The sequence below is a fragment of the Pistacia vera genome, unplaced genomic scaffold, assembly GCF_008641045.1.
Source record: "Pistacia vera cultivar Batoury unplaced genomic scaffold, PisVer_v2 Contig271, whole genome shotgun sequence".
Classification (NCBI taxonomy): domain Eukaryota; kingdom Viridiplantae; phylum Streptophyta; class Magnoliopsida; order Sapindales; family Anacardiaceae; genus Pistacia; species Pistacia vera.
The window spans coordinates 309,729-337,087 of record NW_022196081.1 but is presented as its reverse complement, the minus strand read 5'-3'; the positions used below and the strand labels follow the sequence as shown (position 1 = coordinate 337,087).

The 27,359-nt window shown below is 34.2% G+C and overlaps 1 pseudogene; it reads right to left on the bottom strand.

The window, feature by feature from the left end:
* LOC116133622 lies at nt 1-27,359 on the bottom strand (annotated as a pseudogene).

Here is a 27,359-nt window from a genome sequence, read left to right as displayed (position 1 = left end):
TCAGAGGTATTGTTGAAGGCTTTCGCCGCTCATTGACTCCATTTCCTTTATAATATCTTGAGAAGAGATTTGACAGGTAACTCTACATCCTCTAGCAATTCACCAAGGAAGGGTAGTGTTTCCGCCAGCAAAACCAGATATTCTTCCTTAAGTTATCAACAAAGTACTTCACAATTCCAACCCCAGAATACGAGACCGCACCTTCTCACTACGAGTTTGCATTAATACCTGCAATGATTCAAATTTCCAATTTCAATACTTACATAAAAGAGGAATTTTAAATAAATTAAAAAAAGCAAATCTTATAATCATCCAAGTAGAATTTGTAGTGCTAAATATAAAGTGGAACTAAGTCTCTCCAGATATTCAAGAAAACACTTTAAAATGTGAGAATGAATATGGACAATCACATGCACAACTTGACATGATAATCAAACTGGGTTTCGAATGCAAATAAAAGCTACATTAAGCAAAATATGTAGTCAAGTAAAAATTGATTCCAAAAGTATTGAAGGCTGAGCCGTCAAGGGAAAACCGCCCTATAAATGCTTCCAATGACACTGATGGCTGGTTATATCTTCCTAGTTCCTGAACTTTCAGGATCACATTTAGATACTAAAGTTAAGGTCCCAAAGTCTTATTGCAAGTATCAAATCAGGGCATTAAAATTCATGAGGTTAACCTTCCTACAGGAGCACAGACAATCAGTATCAAAAACTCCACCTCATGGTTCAGGTTTTCCACAGAAGGTCATTTCCTGCAGCAACAGCCATCTGACCAATACAAACAACCAGCAAGTCATCAACTTCCTGCACAGATGGTACATTCACATGTTCTTCCATCAACTGATGGTTCTGCTATGAGCTGCGAAACAATAGGTTTCAATGAACCTGCAAAAAACACACAGGCACTTTCAATATTCATAAAAGCAACAAGAACAAAAGGTGAAAGAATCAAGAAGAGGAACTACACTAAGTTTCCACTATGATTAAGAGGTCCCGTATGAAATCGTCACTGTTAATAGTAAAAGTTTTTAGAACAAATCAGAAAAAACTCTCTCCAACTATACCATAGTTAAACCAAGACACCACAAAAGAAACATTTAAAATGTTAATTTTTACAGTGGAAACATATTCTGTAACAAAGGAAAAGATCCTCCTTTAGTAAGCATAATTAAGATTTAACTTCTCTGGAGCTCAGTATCTAGAATACTCCCTAAACAATATAATAACCAATACGATTGTATCTCCAAGGTAACTATGAATATTATGTTCTACAATATGAAATCAGCTGGCCAAATTGTTATAAGGATCTAGGAATTTGAGTACAGATTTTCAGTATCAACTGCATGGTTAATCTCGGGGATATCTGGTAGAAAACCAGGTTAGCAGTTAATAAACCTTAATTGTGTAAAACAATTAGGAAAATTATGAACCCAAATCTTAATGCAAAGGTACTAGTCCCCCTTGATTAAGATTTGTAGAAGTAGGTAATTTAAAATTAAGTTGCCAATGGAAGGATCAAGCAGCAATTCACCAAGGTACCACTGGTAAAATATAGCACATCAAGGGAATATCTAATATTGAGATAACAAGAAGTTTGGCCGCAAATCCAACTTCACAATTAGCTGCTCCAAAAATTAGATCTGACACAAAAAGCTTGAGGACTGAGATTTTTATTTGTCAGTTAGAGCACCATTCTAACTAGTTGCCATACACTAATTAATAATGAATTCCATGTAGCAGAATAGGTAGATTGACTAGCCTGAAAATTTGAGGAATCAAGAAACTTCAGGCTCCCAGTATCATAGAGAAAACATTTATGTAATGACGATATGACCAAAGCCCTGAGCTGCCAGTTATTAATTGGTAATGAACTGTTCTGCTCTTTTACAGTGCCTGCTTCCACAGTCCTAGCCTTCTTTTTTTTACGAGTCAAATTAGCAGTGTTTACATCTCCAGTGTCAGTAAGATGCCGAACACAACCCTCAAGTAAGTACTTGAAATAAGGGACAAACAAAGACCTGCATTTAGGTGACATGAATCAATGAGAAAATGCTATGCTCCTATTTTAAAATCTGAAAGAAATAAGTAAATTTCTAAAATACAGAATAACTACTACTTAGCTGGGAAAAATTTACTCTCACACACACACACACACACACACACACACACGTGCACATACACACTGTACAATTGTATAGGAAGATAAATGATTTTGGTAGATTTAATCCCAGCACACCTAGGTCATAAAATCCCACCTTCTATCCAATTATAAAATGTGCTCATTTTTTTTGAGAAACATGCAGTCATTGACACATCATAATGTCTAAATCTAAATAATTTAGGCCATAACAGTTTAACCAACAAATTCTCAGCTATATCCATGAGGCTAAGCCAGAACAAATATCAAGATCATTGAAATCTGGAAAGCTAAACATATGCCATGACAGAAACAAATAAAATTAGTTGACTTACCGGTGATTCTCAGCAAGTTTATTTACAAGGCCATAGAAAGTTATTGCCCTTTCTATACTTTTGCTTCCCATAGAGACAATGTCTTCCACTTCTGACTCTGCCCATTCTACACTTATGATAAAAAGAGGCCTAAACATAGTCTCCGTTAATTTCATTGTAAGAGCAATCATTGTTGTGAAGACACTCTTTTCTACAATATCAATATTTTGAACCGAAACACGGTGTTGGCGGCGAAGATCAAGAGCAATCAAGCACTGGTCAAAAATCTTTCCATGGAAACCACCAATAGATGATCTATCCATTCTCCCAACAACATTTCCTAGCATTTCGAAAGCAATTACCAAGCTTGCATCACCAGCATCAACAGCACCAACATATATTTTCAGCAAAGGTGGCAGAGCAAGTCGAACCTGTAGAACAAAGGCCAAGCATTTTATATTAATTGCAAAGAATGCATAAAAGATGCATAAAAAACTTTCAGTCAAAAGTCAATAATCAAAATTCTTGTGAGGAAACCTACAGGGATTTTCTCAGTGAGGAGCCTTCGAACTGCATCAGCTTTCACTTTCAGTTTTGGATCTGATCCCCACATATGAATGTTGTAGTGCTAAATATAAAAGTGGAACTAAGTCTCTCCAGGTATTCAAGAAAACACTTTAAAATGTGAGAATGAATATGGACAATCACATGCACAAATGACATGATAATCAAAATGGGTCGAATGCAAATAAAAGCTACATTAACAAAATATGTACGTAAGTAAAGAAATTGATTCCAAAAGTATGAAGGCTGAGCCGTCAAGGGAAAACCGCCCTAATAAATGTTCCAATGACAATGATGGCTGGTTATTCTCCTAGTTCGAACTTTCAGGATCACATTTAGATACTTAAAGTTAAGGTCCCAAAGTCTTATTGCAGAGTATCAAATCAGGGCATTTAAAATTCATGAGGGATTAACCTTCTACAGGAGCACAGACGAATCAGATATCAAAAACTCACCTCATGGTCAGGGGTTTCCACAGAAGGTCAGTTCCTGCAGCAACAGCATCTGACCATACAAACAACCAGCAAGTCATCAACTTCCTGCACAGATGGTACATTCACATGTTCTTCCAGATCAACTGATGGTTCTGCTATGAGCTGCGAAACAATGGTTTCAATAGAACCTGCAAAAACACACAAGGCACTTTCATATTCAATAAAAGCAACAAACAAGGAACAAAAGGTGAAGAATCAAGAAGGGAACTACACTAAGTTCCACTATGATTAAGAGGTCCCGTATGAAATCGTCACTGTTAATAGTAGAAAGTTTTTAGAGACAAATCAGAAAAAACTTTCCAACTATACCATAGTTAAACCAAGACAGCCCACAAAGAAACATTTAAATGTTAATTTTTACAGTGGAAACATATTCTGTAACAAAGGAAAAAGATCCTCCTTAGAAGCATAATTAAGATTTAACTTCTCTGGAGCTCAGTATCTAGAATACTCCCTAAACAATATATAACCAATACGATTGTATCTCCAAGGTAACTATAGAATATTATGTTCTACAATATGAAATCCGTGGCCAAATTGTTAAGGATCTAGGAATTTGAGTACAGATTTTCAGTATCAACTGCATGGTTAATCTCGGGGATATCTTGGTAGATAAACCAGGGTTAGCAGTATAAACCTTAATTGTGTAAAACAATTAGGAAATTATGAACCCAAATCTTATGCAAAGGTACTAGTCCCCCTTGATTAAGATTTGTAGAGTAGGTAATTAAAAATTAAGATTGCCAATGGAAGGATCAAGCAGCAATTCACCAAGGTACCACTGGTAAAATATATAGCACATAAGGGAATATCTAATATTGAGATAACAAGAAGTTTGGCCGCAAATCAACTTCACAATTAGCTGCTCCAAAAAAAATTAAGATCTGACACAAAAAGCTTGAGGACTGAGATTTTATTTGTCAGTTAGAGCACCATTCTAATAGTTGCCATACACTAATTAATAATGAATTCCATGTAGCAGAATAGTAGAGATGACTATGAAAATTTGAGGAATCAAAACTTCAGGCTCCAGTATCATAGAAAAACATTTATGTAATGACGATAGACCAAATATGTTTATCTGCTTTTGAATCTTTGTCCGATAATTGAAAACATGTGGTGATTAATGTTACAATAATTAATGCTGGACATGATTAACAAACATTTGTTAGTAATAATTAGTTAATATTTTAGTGATGATTGGTTATTTATGGTGTCTATGTTTAAAGCTTTAACTAAATTCATACATTGCATAAATTAATGGTAATCATCCAGGTTCTAATGGAGAAGCTAAAATCATCAATGGAGGAAACATACAAATCAAAATCAACCCTAGCACCGTTACTACAAATGGGATCAACAATATCACCTGCGACTATGACAAAAGCAATAATACCAGAAGAGAAAGCCGCCAAAATAGAAAGACTAAAGAGCGGCTTCAAGATATGTAGGCCACAGGGGAGTTTTATGTGGCCAGACATGGCAATGTCGGTTAAGGATGTAGTCCCTCTTGAAGATCTCATTATGGTCTCAACACCTCCCTCAGTTTCCTCTTCCTCCACCTCACCACCACACCTCCTCCTCTCTCCCGACCTTCCCCAAATGGGAAATCATTCAATATCCCTGGTCAAGCCACGGCCTGAGAAGCGCCCCATTGCTGTCACTTTGAGTAATCATTCTTTTCCTTCTGAAACCACCACCACCCAGACCCAGTTTGTGGAAAAGACAACTACTGCTGTTACCATTAATACCAGTGCCAAAACTTCTCTTATTAACCTCAATGTATTTCCAAACAACCAAAATGAGACGACCACCACTGCTATTTCATTTGTACGTATAACTTCATCGCGTATCTCAATTTCATTTTTATCATCAGTTTTTTTTACTATGTATTGAAGATGATATATATTAAAGTTGGCATGCTTTTTGTTACAGTTACAACCTGAAAAGCAAGAGGATGCTATGAGGCAAACCGTGGGAGGTGAAAGAAAGGAAATATTAATGGATTGTGAGCAGAAGAGAAGGGGATGCTCCTCAGCTTCATCATCATCTTCTTGGCTGGCTCTAGCCACCCCGAATCCACCTTTGCATAAACGGGGTTGAACATTTATTATTATCATCGTCATCATGACCACCCAGTTTATATTTATATTTGCTGTTTTAACATGGAAAGAATGATAATTTGGCTCTTATATTTAGAATACATGCATACAAGATGGTTTTTCAATTTAAGAACTTCGATCTTATTCTTGAAAAAAGTTAACTGGATATAGTTTGTCTTATTAGAGTTTACTTATATAAGACAAGAACATAAAGAACAAACTGAAATTATTTGAACGTACTTCTCTTTTTGGAAGATACTTTAGTGACTATTTCATTGTTTTTACTGCATGCTATTTTATATTATTATTATCTTAAAAGTGATTTCTGGCCGTCATCGGTAATTACAAGCAAGTGATGCAATTCCCAAATTATATTATATTAATTTAGGAGTAGATAACAAGGGAAGAATTAAAACCAGATTAATATTTCTGAAATAAATGGTCACATTAAACATGAAAGATGGTTTTGCTCAAATGCACAACAAAACAAGGAAAAATTTTACTCATTTGGTATTTACTTATCCCAACCATATAAATTCTTACAAAACTACATATAAATACTTAAAAACCCTGGGCCTGTTTTACACTGCAACCAACTGAGCTTGAACCACAGTTGGTTTTGAATGGAACTACAAAACATATAACTGACTATTAATTTACAGTTCCTCCTCAAAAACTTGGAAGCTGAATACATTGGCTCTGCTATCGCATTTGGATGACAAAATTGAATGTGTAAAAGGCAAACTACATCAGAGGTATTGTTGAAGGCTTTCGCCGCTCATTGACTCCATTTCCTTTATAATATCTTGAGCAAGAGATTTGACAGGTAACTCTACATCCTCTAGCAATTCACCAAGGAAGGGTAGTGTTTCCGCCAGCAAAACCAGATATTCTTCCTTTAAGTTATCAACAAAGTACTTCACAATTCTCAACCCCAGAATACGAGACCGCACCTTCTCACTACGAGTTTGCATTAATACCTGCAATGATTCAAATTTTCAATTTCAATACTTACATAAAATAGGAATTTTAAAAATAAATTAAAAAAAGCAAATCTTTACTCATCAAGTAGAATTTGTAGTGCTAAATATAAAAGTGGAACTAAGTCTCTCAGGTATTCAGAAAACACTTTAAATGTGAGAATGAATATGGACATCACATGCACAACTTGACATGATAATCAAACTGGGTTTCGAATGCAAATAAAAGCCACATTAAGCAAATAGTAAGTCAAGTAAAGAAATTGTTCCAAAAGGATTGAAGGCTGAGCCGTCAAGGGAAAACCGCCTAAAAATGCTTCAAGACACTGAGGCTGGTTATATCTTCCTAGTTCTGAACTTTCAGGATCACATTTAGATACTTAAAGTTAAGGTCCCAAAGTCTTATTGCAGAGTATCAAATCAGGGATTTAAAATTCATGAGGGATTAACCTTCCTACAGGAGCACAGACGAATCAGATATCAAAAACTACCTCATGGTTCAGGGGTTTCCACACGAAGGTCAGTTCCTGCAGCAACAGCCACTGACCAATACAAACAACCAGCAAGTCATCAACTTCCTGCAAGATGGTACATTCACATGTTCTTCCAGATCAACTGATGGTTCTGCTATGAGCTGCGAAACAATAGGTTCAATAGAACCTGCAAAAACACACAAGGCACCTTTCAATATTCAATAAAAGCAAAACAAGGAACAAAAGGTGAAAGAATCAAGAAGAGGAACTACCTAAGTTTCCACTATGATAGAGGTCCCGTATGAAATCGTCACTGTAATAGTAGAAAGTTTTTAGAGACAAATCAGAAAAAACTCTCTCCAACTATACCATAGTTAAACCAAGACAGCCCACAAAAGAAACATTAAAATGTTAATTTTTACGTGGAAACATATTCTGTAACAAAGGAAAAGATCCTCCTTTAGTAAGCATAATTAAGATTTAACTTCTCTGGAGCTCAGTATCTAGAATACTCCCAAACAATATATATAACCAATACGATTGTATCTCCCAAGGTAACTATAGAATATTATGTTCTACAATATGAAATCAGCTGGCCAAATTGTATAAGGATCTAGGAATTTGAGTACAGATTCAGTATCAACTGCATGGTTAATCTCGGGGATATCTTGGTAGATAAACCAGGGTTAGCAGTTAATAAACCTTAATTGTGTAAAACAATTGGAAAATTATGAACCCAAATCTTAATGCCAAGGTACTAGTCCCCTTGATTAAGATTTGTAGAAGTAGGTAATTTAAAAATTAAGATTGCCAATGGAAGGATCAAGCAGCAATTCACCAAGGTACCACTGGTAAAAATATAGCACATCAAGGGATATCTAATATTGAGATAACAAGAAGTTTGGCCGCAAAATCCAACTTCACAATTAGCTGCTCCAAAAAAAATTAAGATCTGACACAAAAAGCTTGAGGACTGAGATTTTTATTGTCAGTTAGAGCACCATTCTAACAGTTGCCATACACTAATTATAATGAATTCCATGTAGCAGAATAGGTAGAGATTGACTAGCCTGAAAATTTGAGGAATAAGAAACTTCAGGCTCCCAGTATCATAGAGAAACATTTATGTAATGACGATTAGACCAAAGCCCTGAGCTGCCAGTTATTAATTGGTATGAACTGTTCTGCTCTTTTACAGTGCCTGCTTCCACAGTCCTAGCCTTCTTTTTTTACGAGTCAAATTAGCAGTGTTTACATCTCCAGTGTCAGTAAGATGCGAACACAACCCTCAAGTAAGTACTTGAAATAAGGGACAACAAAAGACCTGCATTTAGTGACATGAATCAATGAGAAAATGCTATGCTCCTATTTAAAATCTGAAAGAAATAAGTAAATTTCTAAAATACAGAATAACTACTACTTAGCTGGGAAAAATTTACCTCACACACACACACACACACACACCACACACGTGCACATACACACTGTCAATTGTATAGGAAGATAATGATTTGGTAGATTTAATCCCAGCACACCTAGGTCATAAATCCACCTTCTACCAATATAAAATGTGTCATTTTTTTGAGAAAACATGCAGTCATGACAATCATAATGTCTAAATCTAAATAATTTAGGCCATAACAGTTTAACCAACAAATTCTCAGCTATATCCATGAGGCTAAGCCAGAACAAATATCAAGATCATTGAAATCTGGAAAGCTAAACATATGCCATGACAGAAACAAATAAAATTAGTTGACTTACCGGTGATTCTCAGCAAGTTTATTTACAAGGCCCTAGAAAGTTATTGCCCTTTCTATACTTTTGCTTCCCATAGAGACAATGTCTTCCACTTCTGACTCTGCCCATTCACACTTTGATAAAAAGAGGCCTAAACATAGTCTCCGTTAATTCATGTAAGAGCAATCATTGTTGTGAAGACACTCTTTCTACAATATCAATATTTTGAACGAAACAGGTGTTGGCGGCGAAGATCAAGAGCAATCAAGCACTGGTCAAAAATCTTCCATGGAAACCACCAAGGATGATCTACCATTCTCCCAACAACATTTCCTAGCATTTCGAAAGCAATTACCAAGCTTGCATCACCAGCATCAACCGCACCAACATATATTTTCAGCAAGGTGGCAGAGCAAGTCGAACCTGTAGAACAAAGGCCAAGCATTTATAAATTGCAAAGAATGCATAAAAGATGCATAAAAAACTTTCAGTCAAAAGTCAAAATCAAAATTCTTGTGAGGAAACCTACAGGGATTTTCTCAGTGAGGAGCCTTCGAACTGCATCAGCTTTCCATTTCAGTTTTGGATCTGATCCCCACATAATTCAGGACGAAGCACCAAAATTTCTGTAATATCTCCAAGATATGGATTTAGAAAACCACCAAGCTGTTATCACCACCTCAAAGGTGATAAGAATAGATGCCATCAGAGATTCTCTCAGAGCTACGTATCATCAGCATCATTTTTTGAGTCAATAGTGGTAGAGATTTCCTGTGACTTCTTTATCACATTCTCCATTATACAAGGCAGCTCCACCAATGCCTTGGCCCAAGCACATTGATCAAAGCACAGTTGTTCGGAGACACTAGAAGAGATAGCCAGGTTCTGTGAACTAATACTGTTTGTAACAGATGCAAGGCACATGTTGAAGACGAATGATAAGAGGGAAACCTATTGGCCAAAACCTCAAAGTTGTAACTGCAGCCACTTTTAATGAAACATTGATTCTACAACGGAGTCATCAACTATTGAACAATTTCCAAGCACATCCTATTGAAAGATTCAAAAGCATTCTCATCCAGATGAAGCCAATGACTATTTGAATTTGGTTAGTTCTTTCCCCCTGTGCTTTGGTTTAACTGACTCATGACCCTTCACTGTCACATAAAAGCCCAAGAGCTGTTACAAGTACAACTTTCTACATTAAAAATGAACTAATATGAAAAAATAGGTAGAAAGGAATAGTAACAAAATCCCTTAAAGCGTATGCATCCACTAGTAGAGTATACACTTGTTTAACCAAAAGTAATAGCATTCGGTGCTGATGAGCATAAAAGGCAATGATTTCCAAGACACTTCCCACCGAAAATTGATGTTTCTAACATATCAACCAGTTAAAAAATTTGTCTAACGCCTTTTATACAGAAGTTAGATCACAAAATGCATTAAGCAACCACATACTTCTTCCTCACATTGCCATCAGCATTCCTAAGCAAATTAATGATGCTTTGAAAGTATGCAGAGGGGATCATGACCATCGTAATATTCCTCAAGACAGCATGCATACACTCCTTAATTCTTTTCTAATAGCAACAGGAACACTTAGTTGCTTTCTTCGTCTGTCAACATATTGTAAGAGGAAAACAATCTGCTCATAAGTTCTTCAAGTTACTCTGCATAGTCAAATGCCCATAAGATTAAAACTCACAAATGAACGAAATTACAGTTGACTGAGATATTATGCAGCAGCATTCCTACTGATCACACACAGGCCAGAGCAATATGTGTAGTAACCTTGATGATTGCACTCCCTATAAAAAGGACAGACAACGAACTATAAAGAAAGCAACATAGAATATCTCTCTGTCGTTCATAAGTCAATTTATGTTATTGTGTAGGATCAGAAGGTCAAAGAAGAATCTGTTTACCACAGAAGTGGTATGCAGTTGTAACAGCATGCTTACAGAGATCAGTAGATTTCTTTCTCAAAGTCTGAGCACAAGATCCAAAGGATATCTTACCCGTTGATTATTTGTGTCAACTGTTGACAAAGTCATCAAATCCATTTCGCTCAATTTTTTTTTAACATGTGTGTGTGTGTGTTTCCTATTAAAAAAAAAAAAAAAAAAAGCAAAGTATTTAACAAACAGCAAAAAAAAAGAAAAAAAAAAACGTATTCCACCATGCAAGAGAAACTTCTGTTACTCCATCAAGATTATTTTTTTCTTTCAGAAAAAACTATGTTCAAAAGAATTTGATTTACAAGGAAGTAGTTTGAAGAGTAGACAAGCAATCAACAAAAACATGCTCAAAAAAATAAAAACCTGATGACGTCACAAAACCAGGTTCTCCTTGCGTACCCAAAATACAGCCACGGAAAAAATATATAACAAACAACTGTTGATGAGGACGATGCAAATCCCATGAAAATATATCCATCATATTTATTTAAATCATTAAAAAAAATTAAGTTTCATTGAGGTTGGTAGTATAAATCAAATTTTTTTTGACTGGTTGTAAAAGCAGTAGTGTCAACATAAAGCAATACCAAATCCTGGAACTACTAACTTCAAAGACTGCATAGTATGTACCATGTTCTGCTTTTGCCCCTATTACCCAGTAATTCAAATTACGGACTGCAAGACAAGGTTGAAGGTGCTCAGGACATGTCAAGAATACAGGGGTCAAATGGCATTGTGGTTCCTAAGTTGTTTTAAATCTTATACTTACCATATAAAAGAAGTCCCCAAGCTTTCTCATGACATTTGACCACCAAATTCCCTCAGTTGAAAAAAAAAACAAAAAAAAAAAAACCAACCCCAAAATTCAGAAACTGATCCAATACCTTCTTCTACTAACAAATGCTAGTTCAATAATCAGAAGCAGATGAATTTTTACCTGAAGCTATCTGAATTTCAGTTAATTCACGCTTAAATGCAAATTCTGGATCTTGCATTTTGTGCAAAACGAATTGCATTGCAAGTAGCAATTCCATAAAAATTACTTCCAAATTACCAATCCCATTTGTTGAAGCATCATAACAAGCGAAGGAAGCCATATGACCATGAATTTGCTCACATATTTGCACAGCAAAAGCATACTCCCACTCTCTTTGTGCGAAAGTGTAAAATTATCTGAACTGTGTGAACACAAGGCAAGATGATCCTTTCCTAGAACTAGGATCGGAAAAGGAGAAACAGCAATGAAGCCAAACTATCACATCTCCCAAAGTCGAAGAAAAGCATATCAACTTTAATAGAAACTACAGAACCAACAGGAATACTAAAATGTGAGTCTAAATAATACTTAATAGGTAGACAACAATTGACAGCCTCTGTGCTTAGCAACTCAGGCAACACATTCACAAAAACCTAAGATAAAATTAGCAGATCAGAACACAAACAACTATCACAATTGGAGCAAGGGCTTGTAACAAAAAACTTTTTGATAAAATTACCTGAAGCAATTCGTCCTTGTTGTTAGATTTCGATAGCCAACAGGGGACAATTGCGATATGAGATCCTCAAAAACACGTTGGGAATGGCTATCACTCTGTATAGACAAACATGAACAATGTAGATAACATTAAACAATACACTGGGGTATAAAACAAGTTTTAATATAGAAGCCATATCCAACATAGTAAATGAGGGCAAATCGTAGTTCAAGTAACTCTTCTGCCAAACAGATATAATCTGTAAAGGAGATTTTTCAGGGTTTAATAACATTTTAAATTCTTTCAGATCAAAGTACCAATATGTTAAATTAAAATTATAACTGAAAATATCACTTTTTTTGCACATAAAAAACCAAGGTTGCAACTTCATTGAAATATAGAGATCAACGAACCTGAGAAACTGTTGATTCTCCAATAACAGCAAGTATATCTAATATATGCTCCAATAGTTTGTCTGGAACAACCTTTGCAATTCCAGATAACAGTGAAAATACATGATTCCGAGTGACCCCATCATTTGCAGAACGAGCACATTCAACCAACAATTTAATGTCTATAACATTAACTATGTCATCCTGGCATGAAAGATGTGACAAACAGAATTACAAGAATGAAAACAAAAAGTGAAATGGCAGATATGAACACATGTTAGAATCCTTAATCAACATTTTCATGGAGCAATAAATAGGTCAAACCTTTAAAGGAATAGCAATTGTGAGTGAAGAAAAAGTGCCTTCCAGCACTATTAACAGAGTCTGCTGAATGTGATTCAGTGTGCTTGAAATGGTCTGAGAAATGGCAAATGAAGCTTCGATCCGCTTCTCATCTTTAGCAAGAACATCACCATTTAGCCAGTTATCCAAAAAGACCTTGCGAAGAAGCTTAAATAAGGGCCCTAAAAGAGAATCCCTAAAAAGATTAAATCCAAAGCAGTTAGTCTAATTGACATCATTGATCATCAACCATAGCTCTCAAGATTAAAGTTCTGAACCAGATGCAGTTAAAAAAATAGACCTGTTTAATATATCTTTCTTAAGTAGCAGTATGTCAAGCAGAGAGCTAAGAAACGAAAGAGCACTTTCTCCTTCATAAATCATATCCATATGCAGGGTGGACTTCTGTTTTCCATCTAATTTCATTTTCTTTTTCCCATAGGCTGATCCCATTACCAGATTTTCCTGTTTCAAAATAGGATCAAGTATCCGAGCTACTGTGGAGCAAGTAATCTGCAACATCCAATACCGTGCCAATCAATTAATAATATATTGCATATACAGACAAGGAGAAAAGACTCTCCAAGAGAAGCCTAGCACTATGCAAATTATTCCATCAAGTTTAAAGCCAAAAATAAAAGAATCCTTAAATTCTCTCTCAGACTAATCAAGCATTTCCTATTGCAGTCAACAAAATGAGTTTCTTTCTCTTGGAAATTTTACAGAAGGAATCAATCATTTCAAAGAAACACAAACACAACTTAAAGGTGGAATTGAATAATTATTAATAAGATCCTTCGAGCTCAAAAAACTACAACAAAATTCACCCAAAAAGGATATAAATTACCGCAAAATAAGCACCCTTTAGATCTATTCTATTATTCCATATTATCAAATGGCTAGTGGAAAATAGAAATAAATTATATGTCTATTCATAGTCTTTTACAGAGACAAAATGCTGCCAAGAATTAAAATAAAATAAAATATAACTTAAACAAAGTAGGCATAAAGAACAAACATTCAATCGAAGTAGGGCCTCTCGAGTTGCACATTGTACATCACCATTAGCATGCCGAAACAGCAGTACCAGGTGACGAAGTAAACACTCCTGCTTGACAGAAGAATATAATTAGGTTGCACCCATGAAAGAAAAACCATTAAACAAATCAAACAATGTTGTCTTTTAAGCTCTATTGAATGATAAATCTAATGATAGAAATCAGAGCAAAAAATATCCAGTATGCAAATTCATAACATAACATTATATTCAGGGCTTAAATCTAGAGAATAGTAGCAAAAACAGTAGACATAACAGCAAAAGAAACACACACACACACATGTAACACCCATCAATTTTGACTTCAGATGACGTAAAATTCTCACAAAAAAGGGCAGAACAGTCAATGTTAATGTCAGAAAAAGCAAAATAAGCTACTCAGATGAAAGTATACACTCTTTATAAAAAATTTAACTAAGAGTTTAACTTTTTTTCGTAACTGAAGTACAATGAGTTTTGTTTATCACGAAACCTATATGAAGTATATAGGATGCTGGAAGAGATGGCAGATTATTGGGAGATTATTCACAGGCAGACATGTAAGGTTCAGAAAAGACATTTTGAACCATGTCAAAGCATTAAATTAACAGTTAATGGCGTTACATGTGTCATTTACTTCTAAATTAACCTCACAGAAAGGTTACAGAATGCTACATAAACAAAAAAGGATACGAAAATGCAAGTAGTTTCCCTTCAATTCAAAAGAACACATGCTTAAAATGACAAGCTGCCATGGCACACCAGAGTATATGTTAGTATTATGCCACAAGAGCACAAATAACTACCTTGGGAAGCTCAAATTCAGAAAACATATTCCAAAGAATAAACCAACATATGAATAAAGGTACCTGCATCTCAGTTGTCAACCCACTATAAAGTTAATTTCTTAGCTTTTTCAGAACAGTAATACAAGGTTCAACAATAGCAGGGTCTTCTAGAGACCTAAAATCCACCTGAAAGGAAAACAATGCAAAGGGAAATGTTAACAAAAACGAAAGTAAATGCATTAATAATAAAGACCAGAACCTAAACTTTACAAACACATTCTTACTTGCAAAGCTTTCAACAAATAGCCCTTTAGATCGTGCTCATCAAACAAGGAGAGTGTAGCACAACAGCTCTGTTACAGGCAGTAGACAGGATTCAAATCAAACACATAATATTAAAATGTAAAAGAATTAAAATGGGAAAACCATATATTTACCTCCAAAAGAAGGCACAAAATTTTAATTTCAATTTTGGACAATCTCTGAGATGACTTATTAAGCTCGAAAAAGTACTGACTGCGCCTTTCCAGAAGTAGAGACAAAAAAGACCTGACATCTTTAACATGCATAATTGCACTGCCCAGTCCTTTCAGCAATGAAAGAATCATTAGCTGCCCAAAAAAAAAAAAAAAATCCAATCAACATTTTCACAATCAAACTCATTTATGTGTAAGAGAATAATGATCAGAACCTGAAACATAACATCTATTCCACATGAATTAATAGAATCTGATAATCATATTTGCAAAGAAACAGATCTAAGAGGGCAAACCTTCCCAAATGCAGAAAGTCTTAGAGAAGAACCCAAGATGAAAGCAAGAATCTTTGCTTTTGTAGGTTGATCAAACCTGAAAGAGTGTTTAAGGTAAACAGCCAGGATTATTAAGCACTTTCAGTAAAGAAAAAACAAATCAATAGGAAAACTTCAGAAACTAAATATGCATTTAAAAAAAAAAAAAAAAATAGTACAAGTTTCCATTGAAAAACCACCAAATCACAAAACAGAATGTTATTATAAAAACTGAAAGATAATGACGGTGGCCAACAATTTTGAGGGCACAAAGGATCCAGTTCCCTCACCCCAGCCTACTCCTACAATGAAACGCTTGCTCCTCACAAATGAACATCACCAAAATTTTCAAGAAAAACACCAATAATTAATAATTAAAAAGTCTAATAAGAATAAACATATAAATTAAACAGTGTTAAAATGGGCAAGTCAGAAAGCAACAATTTTTAGAGAAGCATCAATTAATTTATAGCACAAATGCATTGAAGGATGATAATGATGGTCAGCAATTTTGTACGCATTACCGGAATACCTTTGTTCAATATTTTGTGGCACTAAGAGTACATCTGAGGACGAGCCAAGCAAAGACGTCATAAAGGAAGCAAGAAAATTTTTGTCTGATAATATAAGCCTTTTTTGCTGAACCATCAAGCCCAAAAGTTCATCAAGAAAATGACTCCAAATTGCAGCATTTCCTGTCATTGACCCATTCAATAATTATTATACAGCCAAAAATAAGGGCATTTGGGACATGCAAAATACAATGCCATGGCAAGGATACCATTTTTCTTGCTAGAGAAGTCAACACGTCGCCATAGTGCATATAGCCCCTCAATGCAGCCCATGGCAGCAAATCTTGTATCCTGGAAAGAGAAACGGTGTAACATAAAAATCAGACAGTGATGCCTCTTTATACCTAACAACTAAATGAAGAAAAATAAACACAATTCAACACTTTGAAAACTACCAGGCAAGAGCATTTGAAAAGAGTGTCAAAGACATTACTGAAAGAGCGTCGATGCAATCATCAAAAAGCAAGAGGTGGTAAAGAAAGATCCAGTGGTACCTGGTTATCATTGGCCAGTGGAACAAGAACTAAAGGAAATTCAGCCAGAAGTTCAAACAACAATCTATCATCTGACTGAAAACAAAGGAATGCAAAACAGTGGAGACTCTCAATTTGGACAGCATGAGGAACATCTGCAAAATGAAATGCCCATCATCAGAAAGAGCTACTGTCAACTAACCCTTCAACAAAATAATGACAAATTAGACGTTATATTATGTTCTAATACATTTCTAAAATATTACATCCAAAATAAATATTAATCTCTGATGTCTCGTACAAACTATTTGTCAGTGAAAAGAAAATCAGCTCATAACAAACCCCAAAAACAGACTAAGTACAAGAACGCACAGTAATATGATATAAAATTACTTCTAAAACTGTTTTAAATGAAAATGAGAAACTGGATTTTGTAGTTTAAGAACAATTTTGATGTAGGGCCCCCACGAATTCTACTTGTTTTCCTCTCTGTTCTTTCTCTTTATGATTTTCCTCAGTTGTGTTCTTAAATGGAGTATTTGGAAAACAGTATCCAAGAACAAAAACAACAACAGTGTGTCTGGTACTAGCATTTTGCAGAAATAAAATAAGACTTTTCGTGTTTATTGATTTTCTGAAAATTAATATATATCGTTTAAATAAAAAATTTAAAAATTGACACCACTGTTTGGGAAATGAACTTCTTTTTCTACAAATCCTGCTTTCTGAAAACAGTATAGAATGCCTTTTCCATCTGTTTTTTATTTATAAAGCAAAAAACAAATTTTAAAAAATGATAATGAGAAACCATTAAGTATCTAAGACAAACCACTCACAAAAGCATAAGCAAGGATAAAATTGCCAAGTTCATACAATACAATGCAACAAGAAGTAAACAAACAAAAACTGCAGCCACGAACACTTTAAGACCATTGAATAAGTTATTCAGAACAGTATAAGCTACCAAGAATACATTCTCAATCTGTGAATTTTCACTTCATTCTGCCTACCTCAATCATGCGGTCATTTAGCTACCTTAAGTATTACATTTTCTCTAGTCTACCAAATTTCATACAGTGAATCAAAAAGAGGAAACTAAAATTCTTTTTCATGTCTTAATTTGGCCAATAAACAAAAGGTGGTATCAAGGAAAAGATATAAGAAGACATTAACATAATCTTTAGAAAATTTATGAAGATGTGACTAAGTTAAGAAAGCCAATTTTGCAATCTATGAAGATCAAAGAAAAGCTTAATCTTGTGAAAATTTTAAAAAGAAAAACTAAAACAAGGAACAAAAAGTGAATGTAAAGAAGCAAAACAATCAAACGACATATCCCGATAAGATTAACTTTTTAAACATTTGCCAAAGATCCATCACCAAGATACAAGACAAGAATTGTTTTATTTTAAGAGATTCTGATTGACACAAAATGTTTCTCTTGTTAAGTAGAAAAAGATGAAGATGCATTGGTACATTCATACCCAAAAGATAATCAGATATGACACTGTTCTTCTAAAAGGATTAGAGAAAACAAGAGAGCATAGAAAGAAGCAAAAGTAAGCACCTTCTTCAGTAAAAAGTCTAGACAAGAAACGAACAAGAGAGACTTTGCATTTTGAAACAAGGTATTGGCGGTGTTCCTTGAAAACATGTTTCAAATTTGAGCTCGCAAAAAAGACAAACAAGTCTTGGAGTCTGCTAAACCACCCTTCATCAGCATCCTGAAAGTGCAAAGCATTAGTAATGACAATACAAATAATAATAAAGTAAAGAAAAAATATGGAAGCAATGACTTGCCACCAGAGCAGGGAAGAGAACCAACCAGCAACACATGTGCAGGCATTGTCGAAATAAATGCCTCAAGTAACCTCCAGAATGTGCACACTAAGATTTTTGTATTTAACTCCTCAAGATCAGCGTTCAACAGCTGATCTAAAAATCTTCTGCAATCCCAAGAGAACATTTCTGCATTGAACTGTCGACCAAAAAAATAAGTGTCACATCCAATTGACAAAAAGTCGATCATTGATATCATTATATATGTAAAATAGGAAGTATAATGAGAGACTAATTCAGCCAATAAACTCGTACCTCTTTCACATAACCATCAGTAGCATGTGCAAAAGCTTCCCACTCAGTCCTCAGAATGGAAAAGCAAGTTTGAAAAAATTCTAAAGAAAGATCACTTCCTAAAATTCAAAAGAATATAATAAAACCTCTCAGTATTATATAGCAAAATTACTAGAAGACGATGAACACTATATCCAAAAAAAAGTATATTCTGAGATAGAATAAAATCAGTACAAAATATCCAACAAGACATGGATAACCAGATAAACAAAAGGTACTAGTACAATATTTGCATTTTAGAGTGAATAATGGACCACATACTATTATTCTTCATCAGCAACGACTGCATCAAAACCAAAAAGAACAGTGTCTTCGACAATTTGAAATCTCTACAACTCTCAGCAAGCAAGGACAAATACTCATCAGGATGCTTGGAGAAGGCTTCTGCCAAACTGCTTACAATCTCCATATTAGCGGAAGATATGCTTCCAGGTTCCGATTTCTGTGTTTTTCACCGGATCATAATTTCAGAATCATTTAGCCATTAACTACTGAACTAATGTATTAATATATAAATAATATATGAAGATAGAAGAAACATATATATGTGTGTGTGTATATATGAAAATCAGCTGCCTTTAATGCTCTGCATGTAAGCTTCACAATGGCTGCATTAAATATTCTTAACCTACAGCAATGTCCTACATATATCAAGAAGTGGGCAACCTCATGAGCACATCTATTGGAAAACATGAGGTTAACCTATTGATATCAAATTGGTTAATCGGTTCAGAGATAATTATCCAAAAGATGAATAGGTAATTAAATTAAATGCCAGAACTTGATTCTTCTCTTCCTTCAGACAAACTAAAACATGGGGGAGAAATAAAAATTAAGGCAACCACCTTTAAAAGAAACTTAAGACCATGGAGAGCTAAAGAATCTCCACACTTTAAAACCAAAATCTTAAGGTGTGCGATAACAACCCACAAAAACTATTAATTTCTCCATCTATTATGGAGAGCTTAAATTAAAGCAATGATGAAAGTAAGGCAAAGTTCAAAATATGAATTATCTACATAGATGGAGACAGAATTAGTTCCAGAATTTTGAATCACCTTTGTTTTCTATTATTACTTGTGAAAGTCCCAAAAAGTCAAAATCAAGATACAAGGGAACCTTAAATAGTAATGAATTTACACAGAAATGAAAATTTTCTCACCGACTTTTACGCCACAATTCAAAAAAAAACTTAAGGACTAATGGGCCAATGCCCAACTCTGCTTTAAAAAAAGGCTCAAGAAGTTAAACCAAATAATCAGCAGATTATAAGAACACATGCATATGTCTACCTTTCGCTCACTTGAAACAACAGCAAGATTCTGATAAAATGGCAACTTTTGCTCCATCACTAACTCCAGAACCTTTAAATTTGTTTTCTGTGTCTGCAGAATCACAAATGAAAAAAAAAATCAACAGTAAAACAAATTCGTGATGCTTTAATTAGTTGCAATATGACTTTAGAAACCAAAAATAAACACAAGCAAGATACCTTTGGCAGAATAAGCAGTAACGGAAACATCATGGCAGAGAGTTTTCTAGAATAATCATTGTGATTATGAAAGGTAGAGGCAATCTTCAGGCACAAAACAGCAACATCACCAGCTAGAGTAATTTTATCAGAAATGCCTGCAAGCAGAAACAATAAGTTAAAATCAGACAGATCTGAAGAGCACAACTTTCAGCAAATATGATTCAATTTTTTTCAACAAACTAAGAGAAAAAAAAAGTAGTTAGAACATGTAATTGCAGCACATGCAGGGCCAAATTACTATTAAGTATTTTTTATATCGAAAGTGGGTTACCTACTTCATGCTTAAGATCAAGAATGTCCCAAGACTTCTTTCAAAGGAATTATGAATCAAAATCTTTACTTGAAGAGTCACTTTATGTCTTTCTCTAAGATAATAAGGAATATAAACTAAGAAGAGTCAAAGATCTTGACAAGCAAGTTACAATTTACACCAAAGAGATTCAAACATATATCATCATTAGCAAGTGAACAAGAATGCAGTTAAAACCAAAGAGAGTTAACACTACAGTAGCTCTAAGCCAAACAAATACAAACACATATTAACAGAGCATTTCACACCAGCTAAAATAAAAAGCAGAAATGATAAGCATAGATAAACCAATAAACTATCAATGCCATAGCATTTACAAAAACTATACTCACTTGAGATCAGAATAATAACACATCTCTTAAGCACATTATCCAATGCTTCAAGAAGATCAACAGAACTTATCATTTCAGACAAACCGTCAACAGACAGAGCTGCGTGAACAACAGATAGATCATCATCATGAAGTTGGCGCAATATGGCGTCTTGGATTGTTACAAGCCTCTGACAATAGGAAAGACAAGAATTAAGTTCTTTAATTGGAAAATCTGTATATGACAAGTGGTATTCCAAGATGTGGACACAATTTAACAGATACAAATGCACACACATAACACTTTGTCTCCAATCTCTCACACAAAAATTCTCATTCCAAATCTTAACATCTCAGTTAAACCAAAGGCCTTTACCGCCAAGCCAAACCTTGGTGTTAAGCAAGGAAATTGTATTAATCATTATTCAAAGGAAAAGATACAAATGTAGAAAGCAGACAACAACACAGACAAAACCCTAACAAGGGACATCCACCCTATACAAAGACAGGCTAAAATATACATGTATAAGAACCATAATGTATACTATCCCCTTTTATATCCCAAGCAATGTGATTTTACTTTGGAATGTGATTTGGAAGATGAAATAATAAAGCAAGGGTGATCTTAAGATATTCCCCAAGGGCATTTACACTAAAATTTAAAAAAATTATGATACTGATACATCAGTGAATGTTTATTTTGTCTTCTTATAAGTAGCACATTGATATAAACAATTTTTTGTTTCAAAGTGCCCATAATGTGTGCCCTAAAGGGCACATATTAACAAATCCCTTAAAAATGATATGCCAACCTTTTATTGAAGCCACATCACTATGACGCAAGAGTTATTACAAACTTGAAATGTATCACATTATTCTTTTATTATTATAATACAGTGCTTATTTTACTATCAAAAAAAATTAAAAGTAAATAAAAAGGGAGAAATAATTCAAAAAATAGCAGTTTACAACAGCTAGAAAAAGAAAAAAAATATCAACTTGAAAACTCAAACAATATTTCTTAACGTAAAAGTAAGTACAATCAAGGCATTAAACAAAATAATGCCAACACAATATATATAATTAATTAAAAATTCAAATATCTTTTGGGGATAGAGTAAGTTCTAGTTTCTCTTTGGTCTCTATTTTTAAAATATTTCAGGATTCATCATTCTTCTTCATCCATCTATATTTAGAAAGGGTGTTCGATTAATGTGGTGAAGTTTGAGTTTGTTTCGAGAGCACATAGTCCTAGCAGTCTTAGTTTTTGAGTCTGTTCTATGCTAACTGCAAATGTCATTTTTGCATCCTTTCAAGGAAGTCTCTACTTTTACTGGACAGCATGTTCAGTTTTTGTATGTACCATCTCATGTAATACAAGTTAGCATTGCTTCGTATCAAAAGATATAATTTGATAATAACCCAATCAGATAATTATATATTACTAATACATAGGACATGTTACTGACTCTTCAGAATTACTAACATTGAACAAGGTAATAATATAGTAAAGTAAAATGAAAGTACCTGCGTGTCAACAGCCTTTGCTTTCAGAATTCCAGCTGAGCTCAAACCAGAAAGTGTAGCACGTCGAACCTCAGCCTATTTCCCATTACACCAGTACAAGAAGATTTGAGCACATGTTGACAAGTAATAAGTTCATAATTCTAATGGACCTCCATCGAACATACCTTTGGGTGGTGCAATGCAAACCATATTTTTGAATCTGAGATAGCATCCGACATATCAACATTCCCATCCAACATTTTACACAAAACTTCATGTACTGTGTCTTCTTTATTGGATTGCACCTTAGTATTCTGTCAAAAAAAGAGACAAAGGATCATAAACTCATATCTAAAATTCAACGCAAGAAAAGAACAAGTTGGAGACAGACCTCCAGAAATTTGTGAACTGCTCCACGTAATTCAGAAGGATATTTCATATTAATAACAAGCAAGATTTTCTTGGCCCAGCTGCCTAATAAACAATCCAAATCGTGGTAAGAATTAAGATGAACAGCCAAAACATTTAATGGTAGAAAAATATTTGGACTATTTGCTTTTCAATTTGATGCTAAAAAAATAATGACTAAACAACCAAAAGTAGGAAATTTTGAATATTCAACAAAGTTGTAAAATAAAACCTCAAAAAAAATTGAAGGATCTGCAAAATGACAAACCACACAATAAAAGGTCCATATGCATATTACCTGAGGATGCTAAATTGTTATCCTTCTGTGACAACCTCAGACAGGACAAGAGAACCTTAGAGGTCACATGATCAACTAAATTATTTAAAGGAACTTTCTCTATTATCGATATCAAAGCAAGATGGCACAAGTCATCGGAGGAACTGCACGTCAAATAAAAATGAATTTCAAGTGATGAACAGGAAAGATACAGGTTTGCAGAGACAATCGAAAAAAAAAAAATTAACACTTCCACACCTGTAGTCAACCAGAGATTCCAAAAGCAAAGCAAGGAATTTATCAATATTGTACTCCTTAGACAATCCCAAAAGAACACCAGCAATATCCCTTCCAAAGACACAGGAATAAATAACCTTAGGAAATCCAAATAAAGGAAATAATCGAAAGATACAAACAGTGGCAGAGAGCCAGCATAGGCCCAGTGACCATGAAATTCTTTTTTTCTTTTTTCATTGATAAAACACTAAAAAATTTATTAAAAGGAAAAAGCTACAAATATGTGAACCAGAAGTCCACAAAAAATAAGTCAAAATTAAAATGTCCTATTCCAAGTTCTTGTGTTTCAAGTTTTACGGAGAATGTCGTTGGATTTGGAGGAAAGAAAGCCAAACTCCTTGGAGAATTTGTTATTTCAGATATATGTTGAGTGATTTGACTAGAACAAAATAATTGGATTTTGGTAAGAAACAGCAGTAAGTCGTAGGATAAAGTTTTCTTTTTTTCTTTCCTTTTGGCTTCTATTACTAAGAAATTTCAACTCTTCTTTTTTGTTTTTAAATATCAATTAAGAGGGGGTTGCAAGTTGATGTCACATAATTGCAGGCTTTTTTTATTCAAGAGAGGGACGATTACTAAAGCTAATTGTAAAGACTTATTTCCCTTTCAGTTTTTGGTTTTTTATGGTCCAAAAATGATCTCTTCATCTTCTTCATTTCAATACAAAGCCTCTAGTTTCTTATCAAAAATAAAAATGAACAAAAGTGTATGGATGAGTGCTTTAAAAAGATTAATCGGATACAATCTTAAGAATTGGTATAAGTCTAAACAAATTTCACTATTTTTTTTTCTTCTTTCTTTTTTGGCCGAGATTCCAATTACACCAAGACTCTTAAATGCATCATAATGTCTGAAAACTAGATGCAATCACAAATCTTAGTTTTTAAATAGCCTTAATCTTGTTGATTATTTTACCTGCTTCACAAATTACTATGGGATGATGGAACTTCAAATTATGAAATCAATCCAATTTGGATATTAGTCTCCAATAAAAAATTAGTACTTCCGTCCCCTAAACCCAAATGCATTATTACCACCTCTGAATGAAGTTTCTAACTCCACCACTAGATAATGGATGCAGAAAATGTCAGAGAATGCTCGGGGCTTACCTGATTTCCTTCAAAATGTCTATGGCCTTCTTTGGAAACACATCCACAGGTTGCAACTGACAAGGAAAAAATTTACGGAAACCAAAGTGAAGGACAAAACCGCGAAAATAATTGCAATTAAACACAATCAAAATCAACCATATTTAAGAAACATCACAAATTAACAAAAAGCACTGCTAAATTTGTTTGTTTTCACCTTTGTGTGTGTGTGTGTGTTTTGCTTTTCGCATCAAAATTACGAGTTGTCAAAATTATAAACGAAATAAAACAAAAAATGGCTGAGAGACAAAATTCGAGTCTACTTCTCTAAACACAATAACTTTTTCTTCAGTCTTCGAATACACACTTAAAACAATTATAACCATTATTATTTCTTCTATTTTCTTTTTTTGTTTTTCCTTTTGTTTTTCTTTTTTTCTTTTCTTTTCTTTTTTTTTTTTTTTTTTTTTTTTTTTTGGGTTTTGAAGAAACTTAAGAAAACTTATATAAATAGAAGTATTACAAATAGAACAGTGCCCATAGACCTATACATTTATGAATCAGGACAGCTCAAAATTAAAAAATACTTAAGAAGCAGGACATTTTAAAGGTGTGTTTGCATTTGTGTGCGTGTGTGTTGTAATATTTCATAAGAAACTTAGCAATGTAGTTGTAACTAATGCTATCGATACATAAATTGATTCATCTTATGGATAAAAGTACCTGAACAAGGTTAATTAAAGCCATCCTTGACAACCGAAACCACTGCAGGTCAGTCAACTCTTTTACATCTTCACTAGCTATCTCAGCTATTGAGCGAATCAAACTTTTGACAAGTTTTGGAGACAATGCAACTTTGTTTGATAGCAAAGCAACAATCATCAAAGCACCAGCCTACACAAAAAAAAAAAAAAAGGCGGAGTTTCCATTAGAAATTAAAAGTAACAGCAGAATACAACTCACAACTTGAATATTCTGAACATTCAGAAAAAAACTTCAAAACAACAAAGAAAACCTAGATAAGATTAGCACAAATATACACCTTTATTCTTATAATAAAGAAAAAAAATTGAAACATACATGCCAAAAACACAGAAAAAAGAAATGTAAACATTAAAATAAGCATAAAAGCATATATGGATCAGCATAAGGTTCAAATTCCATAAGCAATTCAAACACTATGTGTCTCCTTTCATTATATATGAGTGTGTATCATCTATTAGAAAGCATCATGCTAAATAGGGTTGATAACAGATATCAACCCCTATTCAATAACAATTTGTTTCACACATCACCTTGTGATCTGAACCTCCTTTTGTACCAGGCTGAAGCCCAGAGGTCACGAATGGAAGGATCCTCTTTACAGCATCACTATCAATAGTCATAACAGAGCCCAAAGTTTCAACAACAACTGCTGTACAAAAGCTGACCACAGGACTTGAAGGCATAAACTTCTTTGTAGGAGATGCCTACATCAGAAGAGTCAATCATATTACACATATAACAAGATATTGACCAAATTACCAGTTGGTAATGGAGCAAACACTCACATAGTTGCATAAAACCTCCAACACCCCCATATCACGAATGCATTGCTGCACTATGACTGTCCTAGGCGGTGGTGCACCTGAGACTTTAACGCCTTCGAGAAATTTCCATTTATTATTTCTACAGGACAAGGAAAGAGATATCAAAATAAAGCAAATTTCATCAAACCTACTACATCAAATCTAACAATCTAAAAGAGTAACATACTCCTCACCGTAGGTTAAGTAACTGCACTATTCGAACAAATGCATGGGTGTCATGGTACGGCAGAGCACATAAAATCAACTCCTCGCTATTGTATACATGAATCCTGAAATTCAAATCATTACTTCTAAGCACATAACTGGGAAGAAAAATAGCATCTAAGAATATTAAAAAGTTACATTCAAACTAAGCAAGTACTATTAAACATTGGAATTACTTGTATCTGCGAATTAAGTACTCAAGGGTCTTGAGTGATGCAGGTTGTTGAAGATGTACCGAAAGTAACCGTAAGTAAGAACTTATTGATGTGTCGATCCTATTGTTCTCCTCTATACCCATCAATTCTCTATCTAAATCTTTACTTTTATAACTGAATAGATCGTTCTTATAGTTTCTGAATCGCTCATCCATACTTATAAGAACCTCTAGGCCTGAAAAACAAACAACAACAACCAAAGAACTTACTTGTGGAAATTCATAACCAAAATAATAGAAACCAAATTACACCCTTCATAACATTGAATGTCACCAATCTACAATGTTCAATTGCTATCAATAAAAACTGAATTCCACTAATTTAAAATGAAACAAAATCATTTGCAACTCTTTCACGTGTTAGCAAGAAAAAAGAACGGCATTAAAATTTAATACAACAACTAACCTAAGCTGTAAATTTAAGTACTTTAATTTTAATACGGTAAAATATTCACGAAAAGAATGTTTAACATTTTCCTCCTAATTTTCCCAGTTAAATATTCCTCGTAAACGCAAAAATTCATTTAAAGCAAAATCACGGTATTTTCCCGGGAAACAAACAGAAAAAGAAAACCAGCGATGAAAAATTAAATGAACCTGAAAGTGCAATGTTTAGAATAGTTTCAATATCGACATCAGCAGCTTCTTTAGGATTAAATAAGACAGAAGGGCGCGTGAAGGGCCTCTTGAGCGGTTCTTCGTTGGCTTGCACCAACGTCTTGATAGCTTGTAACTGCGAAGCTATGGAGGTGGCCATAGCTAATCAAAACTAAGAAATATTCGTTTCTCTCGCTTTCGCAGAAGTGTTCCTCGCGCTACTGTCTCAGTCTCAGGGTTTATCACGTACTAGC